This window comes from Colobus angolensis, unplaced genomic scaffold (genome assembly GCF_000951035.1).
Source record: "Colobus angolensis palliatus isolate OR3802 unplaced genomic scaffold, Cang.pa_1.0 Scaffold13, whole genome shotgun sequence".
NCBI classification, from domain to species: domain Eukaryota; kingdom Metazoa; phylum Chordata; class Mammalia; order Primates; family Cercopithecidae; genus Colobus; species Colobus angolensis.
Window position 1 is genome coordinate 17,043,678 of NW_012114252.1, and position 6,579 is coordinate 17,050,256.

Consider the following 6,579-nt stretch of genomic DNA (forward strand, 5'->3'; position numbering starts at 1 on the left):
CGCGTTTCCATGTCCCGGAGCACGGAGCGGAGTAGGGCGCCTCCGGGCGCGCAGGAGCCTCCTCAGTCCGCGCGGCTCCCGGCCCCCAAGGCAGGCAGGAGGGAGCTGGATCCCCGCCGCGAGCTCCGGACGTGCGCGGGCCTTTGTGTGCGGGGAGGGCGCCGGGACCCGCTGCGTGCGCAGCTCCTCACTTCGGCCGGCGCCGCGGTCCCCGCCGAGGAGAGTCAGCGCGGCCGGCGCGCTGTCAGAGCGCTATAAACGCGGGGCCCCGCCCCGCCGCGCGAAGGCCATTGGCCCACGGCTCAGGAGCAGTGCGCTGGTTGGAAGGCCGGTCCGTCCGTCCGCCATCTCCGCCCGACATTGGGCGCCATGAGGCGGGGCTCGGGCTGACAGGTGAGCCCCGCCCCCGGCTCCCGCGGGCGGCTGGAGCGGAGCAGAGGCTGTTCAGGAGAAGCGCTCCGCGCGTGCACAGGGCGCCCCCGGGGCGGCAAAAGGCCTCCTGGGCGCGGTGCAGACGTGGAAACAGCGACGGCAGAGTAGCGGGCCACCTGTCCCCGCGCCCGGGTGCGCCTTCCCCTTCGGCGGAATCAGTGGGCGCGGCTTTACCTCGCGCGGTGCGGAAGGCAACGGGCTCCGTCCGCTCCGCGCCTACCCTCCGCAGATGCGGCGCTGCCCCGCATGCAGGACTTGCACTCCGCGCACACCCTTAGAGCTCCCGGCTTCTGCGCGCTTCTCCCGACGCCTCTCGGCGAGGGCTTCCCACTTGATTTTGGTACCAATCGCTTACGGCTCCTCTTCAGTCAGTAGGGCCGGGAATTGCAAGACGATTCCCGCGACGCGGCGCCGGAATTGGCAGCTCTAATCAGGGCCCGAGCGTCGTCGCCTCCCGCCTTCTCCGCGGGCGTCTCCCTTCCCTCTGGCGCCCCTGGAGCTTTCCCCGCGTGTCGCCGGCACAGGCACGACCGCGGGGACCGTTTCACTAGCCCCTAGGAGACACGCCCGCTTCCCAAAGTGACCAGAGATTTAGAGGGTGTGAGATGGAAAAGTCAAGGCATGTGCTTCTCACACGGCGTCTGCAAGACCCCAGAGCAGAGCTGGTAGGAACAACTCAACTACTTTCTCGGTCGAGCGCCGGTGCCGACGCTCGTCCGTGACTTCCACGGAGCCACAGCGCCCACTAGCGGCCAGCTTTGCTTCTCCGCATCTCGAGAGCTCCGCGGTGCTCCGACCGGATCCAGCATCGGGAGCAGCATCTAATCAAGTCACAGTTCTAAGGAAAGTCTCTTTGTATGTCCAACAGTAGGAAGAACACGGTAGAAATAAGGCACGGCGCAAATGTACGATTCAATGTGAAAAATTAAAATATACTGTATGCCTTTTTTTTTTTAATTTAATGTCGTCCGCCCCAGGATTTATGTTTCAAACACAAACTGGGCAGTAATTCTACAAATTATGTATTTTTAAAACAAATTATCCACTACGCTAAATTTAAAACAGAAAATGCATATGGTAAAAACACCTTGTTTTCTTTCACTCTTCTTTGTAACAATTTCTGAAGATTTTTGTGGTACGTTGCTTTTAAGTATCCGTTTTTAAACATTAGTCTAAGTTAACGTATACATCTCAACTGGAGTGGTAAAAGCTTGTGAAGACTAGTTTAAGATCGAAAACACATTAAGGCATACGAAGTACTGAATAGACTTACTCTTCCAAACAGATCTTTGAGAGCAGAAAACTTTCATAATTTATTTTAATTTTAAATAAGCCTTCAAGCTGAGAAAATACATATTTTAAAAAGGCCCCACCACGGTATGCCGATTTGAACAGCGGATTCCCAGGAAGCACCAAAAACCCAGGAAGGAGTAGGCACTATGACTCCTAACTTGACAAGGATGAGAAAGGGCTAGTTTTTAATATGCTAAAATACCATTTAAGGAACTCATTGAAATGGAACATAAAGTTAGCTTAAATGATCTTTTAAAAGAACACTGGGTACTCAGTACCTTTTGAGAAACTTACATTGTGAAATTTAAATTGTGACCTCTTACCTCACTACATCCTCCTCTCCAAGTAAACTAAATACAGGAAATTTGCATTGTCTGAAAATAAGACAGCTTCCAAAAATAACATTTTCAGTAAATCAGATAGTCTCACATCCAAAGCGTTTTACCTTGGGACAAATGCAAATACACATTTTAAAATCGCTTCCTTTTCAAAACAAAGTGCATATTTGACTGAAAAGGAATCCTACACACACACAAATCTATGATATAAAGTGTGAGAATACACAGCTTAGTTTCACTCAACAGAGATTCAAATGCAGACGTGAAAACCATCAGCAGTAGCAACTCACTTCCAAGATGTCGACATTCTACTATTTAATGGTAATTTTGGTAGTTAAAAGCATCACCTCAAAGCCATTTGTATTTACTACTGTATAACATGCTAGGCAAAAAGTAGGTCATACTGGCATACACAAGACAAAGTAGAATTTCCAAAGCATGCCAAACCAAGAACCAATCCCATCAGTGTCATATCTCTTGGTATTTGGACTTCATTTTACAATTAAATTATTGGGAAAACTTGGTAAATTTTTTTATTTACCACACTTTGAATCATGATCATTGTATTTCGAGAAATCTATACTTTTAGCAGATGTATTTAAACTCTCATCAAGTGAGATTTTATTTCAACAGAGAAAGTTACTTCACTGTGTTCTACAGTTAAGTTTTGAAGGCCGGGCGCGGTGGCTCACGCTTGTAATCCCAGCACTTTTGGAGGCCGAGGCGGGCAGATCACGTCAGGAGATCGAGACCATCCTGGCTAACACGGTGAAACGCCTCTCTACTAAAAATACAAAAAATTAGCCGGGCGTGTGGCGGGCGTCTGTAGTCCCAGCTACAGGCTGAGACAGAATGGCGTGAACCCGGGAGGCGGAGCTCGCAATGAGCTGAGTTCGCGCCACAGAACTCCAGCCTGGGCGACAGAGTGAGACTCCGTCTCAAAAAGTAGTTTTGAAAAGTCAAATAAATAAGGATTTGGGAATTTCAAAGAATACCATAGTGAGTTATAAAGGTTAACACAAAGCTGAATAAATGTAGAATGAGATGACAAATAATCGCAGCTTAAAAAGAGTTGAATCCCCCACCTCCAACAAAAAATGCATCTAAGTAGTTATGTTCCTACCCCTTTGAATTTCTACGCATGTTTTGGTCTTTAGAACTTATGGTGGTTTCTTGTATATTCCTTATACAGTATTCCATCATTTCTAGGACATATTTCAAAAGATGTAACAGAACTTCTACAAAAACAAAAGCTTATCTAAATATATCATTACACAAAAATAAATTTGATATGTGTTGACTAAGTGTTGTCCAAGCCATAAATTTTCTATGTAGCTTGTAAGCCTCTCGCAAAATCATACCCTTTGTTTCCTGGCATTGTATGCTGTTTATTTCATACAAGTCACTGACGTTTTCAGCACTCTTTAGCAAATCACATTTTCCCCCATTTATCCTTGAGGGAAAGATCTGACAGGAGAAAATAAAACCCTTTTTTAACATCAACTTTGCTGGCCGGGCGCGGTGGCTCACGCTTGTAATCCCAGCACTTTGGAAGGCCGAGGCGGGTGGATCACGAGGTCAGGAGATGGAGACCATCCTGGCTAACAGGGTGAAACCCCGTTTCTACTAAAAAATACAAATTAGCCGGGTGCAGTGGCAGGCGCCTGTAGTCCCAGCTACTCGGGAGGCTGTGGCGGGAGAATGGTGTGAACCCGGGAGGCGGAGCTTGCAGTGAGCTGGGTGAGACTGCGCCCACTGCATTTTAGCCTGGGAGACAGAGTGAAACTGTCTCAAAAAAGAAAAAAAATTCAACTTTGCTAAACACCCTTCTCCCAACTGCTTCTGAAATTCAGACTGTTAAAAGACTGAAACATTTTATATTAGAGTCTATTTGTTTGGCAGGAAAAATATTACATTAGGGTCTTGGTCAAAAGAGAATCATTCTTCTCTCTGGGAAGTTTAGAGAAAACTCGTACCTTATAGACTATCACATACTCCCTATGGAAGAAAAATACTGTACTTCCCACTAGTATCCCTATTAATCTGAAGCTCAACGTCTCATTTCTTTTACAGCACTATTAATGTAAAAACAGCATACATGGAAATACGAATAGCTCCAACAAGCATGCACACGTGGCATGAAACTTCATCTCTTTATTTGCAAACCAAGTGTGGAGGACCCAACTCCACTCCTCATTCCAAGCTGGATTCAGAGGTGTGGTGGACACAAACGAAGAATAATGGTTAGCTGGCTGTGCACTCTCTTGATTGCAAGATTAATTCTATTATTTAACCTCTCTAAACAGGGTTTTTCAGGCTGATTTGATACAAACATACATGAAAATTTTAAAGTTAAATACTCTTAGAAGGAAAACTTCTGACAACAATCATAACACATCTCCTCTTTTGGGTCCATAAAATAATTTTTTTTTTGGCCTCCTCTTTACACTACTTAACAAGTTATTACCGCCACAACAACACTTAAAACCAACTGCAATAATGTATTATTTTGTTAACTCCTTTTCTACTTGTCACTTCTTTAATCCAAAGTGAAAACCTAGAAAATGACAATCATCCAAATGCTAAACGAACCCATTTTATTCTAACCCTAATAAGCCTAGGTTTGGTAATCAACAGTTTTAGCAATCTTAGAAATCATACTCCATTAAAAACATACACTTTTGGCCGGGCGCGATGGCTCACACCTGTAATCCTAGCACTTTGGGAGGCCGAGGCGGGCGGATGACGAGGTCAGGAGACTGAAACCCTCCCTCTATCCTTGTATCTGTAAAAATACAGAAATTAGCCAGGCGTGCTGGTGGGTGCCTGTAATCCCAGCTACTCAGGAGGCTGAGGCAGGAGAATCGCTTGAACCCGGGAGGTGGAAGGTTGCACTGAAACGAGACTGCATCATTGCACTCCAGCCTGGGCGACAGAGCAAGACACCATCTCGGCGGGGCCGGGGGAGCGGAAATAAAACAAAATACACTTTTATAGCACTGATGCAAAAACAGTGATGAAACGGCTGGATCACTGGAGTTGTTACTATTCTCTAATGTACTGGCTCTTTACAGGTAGAACAAAAAATAAAAAGTATAAAAATAGAACTGTCCCGATATCCTCTGATCAACCATTGGAGGTTCAGAAAAAGATAAATCTTCAAGTATGACATCCAATGAAGTTTTAATTTCTAAACCCAATAATGACTTAGGTATAAAAACACTTATCATTCCTTTTGCGGAACACTTACATAGATGTAAAAGCAACCATTCTGATTTGTATTACTTTGTAAAATCAGAAGAAAGTTCCAAGGAAATACTTAATGGAGTAAGAAGCTAGTTATTTCTCTCACACACAAACCCCTTAATTAGGTCTTCTGTATCCCCCACTTCCACTGTTTCCCAGCACTAAATCAGTTACTGTAGAACCAATACTGGATGGGTGGATGGATGATGGATGGAAGAAAGGATGGATGGATGAATGGATGGATGGATGGATGGACAGATAGATAGATCAGGTAATACAATCCACTCATCTTAAGCATATCTACAAAGTGAACAGTGTAGTTTATCAGCAAACGCAAATCTTCTAGATTACTGCACATTTTCCATCATCACGGACAACAATGTTAAAAGCCAAAACCAACACAAGAGTAAACAAAAAACATTACAGAAAACGAAGACAGTGAAAGAATCAAGACCACTGTTAAATGGCAATTCAATAAATCAAAAAAGTAGGGCCTATTGCCTGGACTTCCATACTCATTCTAGACTTCTAGGTTGAGGCCTTTTTTTTTTTTTTTTTTTTTAACTTCAGCAGTCCCTTGAGGTCCTCTGATTAACAACACTAGTACTTGTTCACAAGGCTCTCCTGGAAGGGGAGAGCCTCAAAAATTAAGATAGCCTGTCTTCAGTATTTCTCATGGCCATTAATACAACAAAACAGATGAATGGTTTTGGGTGTAAAGATGCAGAAAATTGAGACAACTGAAAACAGACGCACTAATGGACAGAAATAGCTTTTGAGAAATGTCAGTGAAGTGACAGGCTCCTCGTTATAAAATGAGGCATTGGAAATGATATGTAAAGTCTAATAAGCCAGGATTCTATGCTTACTATACTTAGAAAATTGAAAAAATACAAACCACTGAAAATTCTTAAGATACTGCTAAATCTAGGAAAGGTGGTGATACAAAAAAAAAAAAAAAAAAAGGCTATGGACACATACCAACACAGTAAATGAATACGGAGATTACTGGGGATAGAAATAGTCTGATTTGCTGCATCTTCATAAGGGTAACTGAAGTAGGTAAAAATCTCATACTACAAACCCCTTCCCCGACTTAAAGCATTAAAGAGTCCTCACACCAAGCTAATTTAAAGGTTTAGTTTATACAATTGATAATTCTGCAAACCACAATATGTCAATAACTACATACTGTAATAAAAATAAACAAAGTCATAGTTAATTCTATAATGCATTAAGAATAACCTAAAAAAACAAATTGTGAATAAAG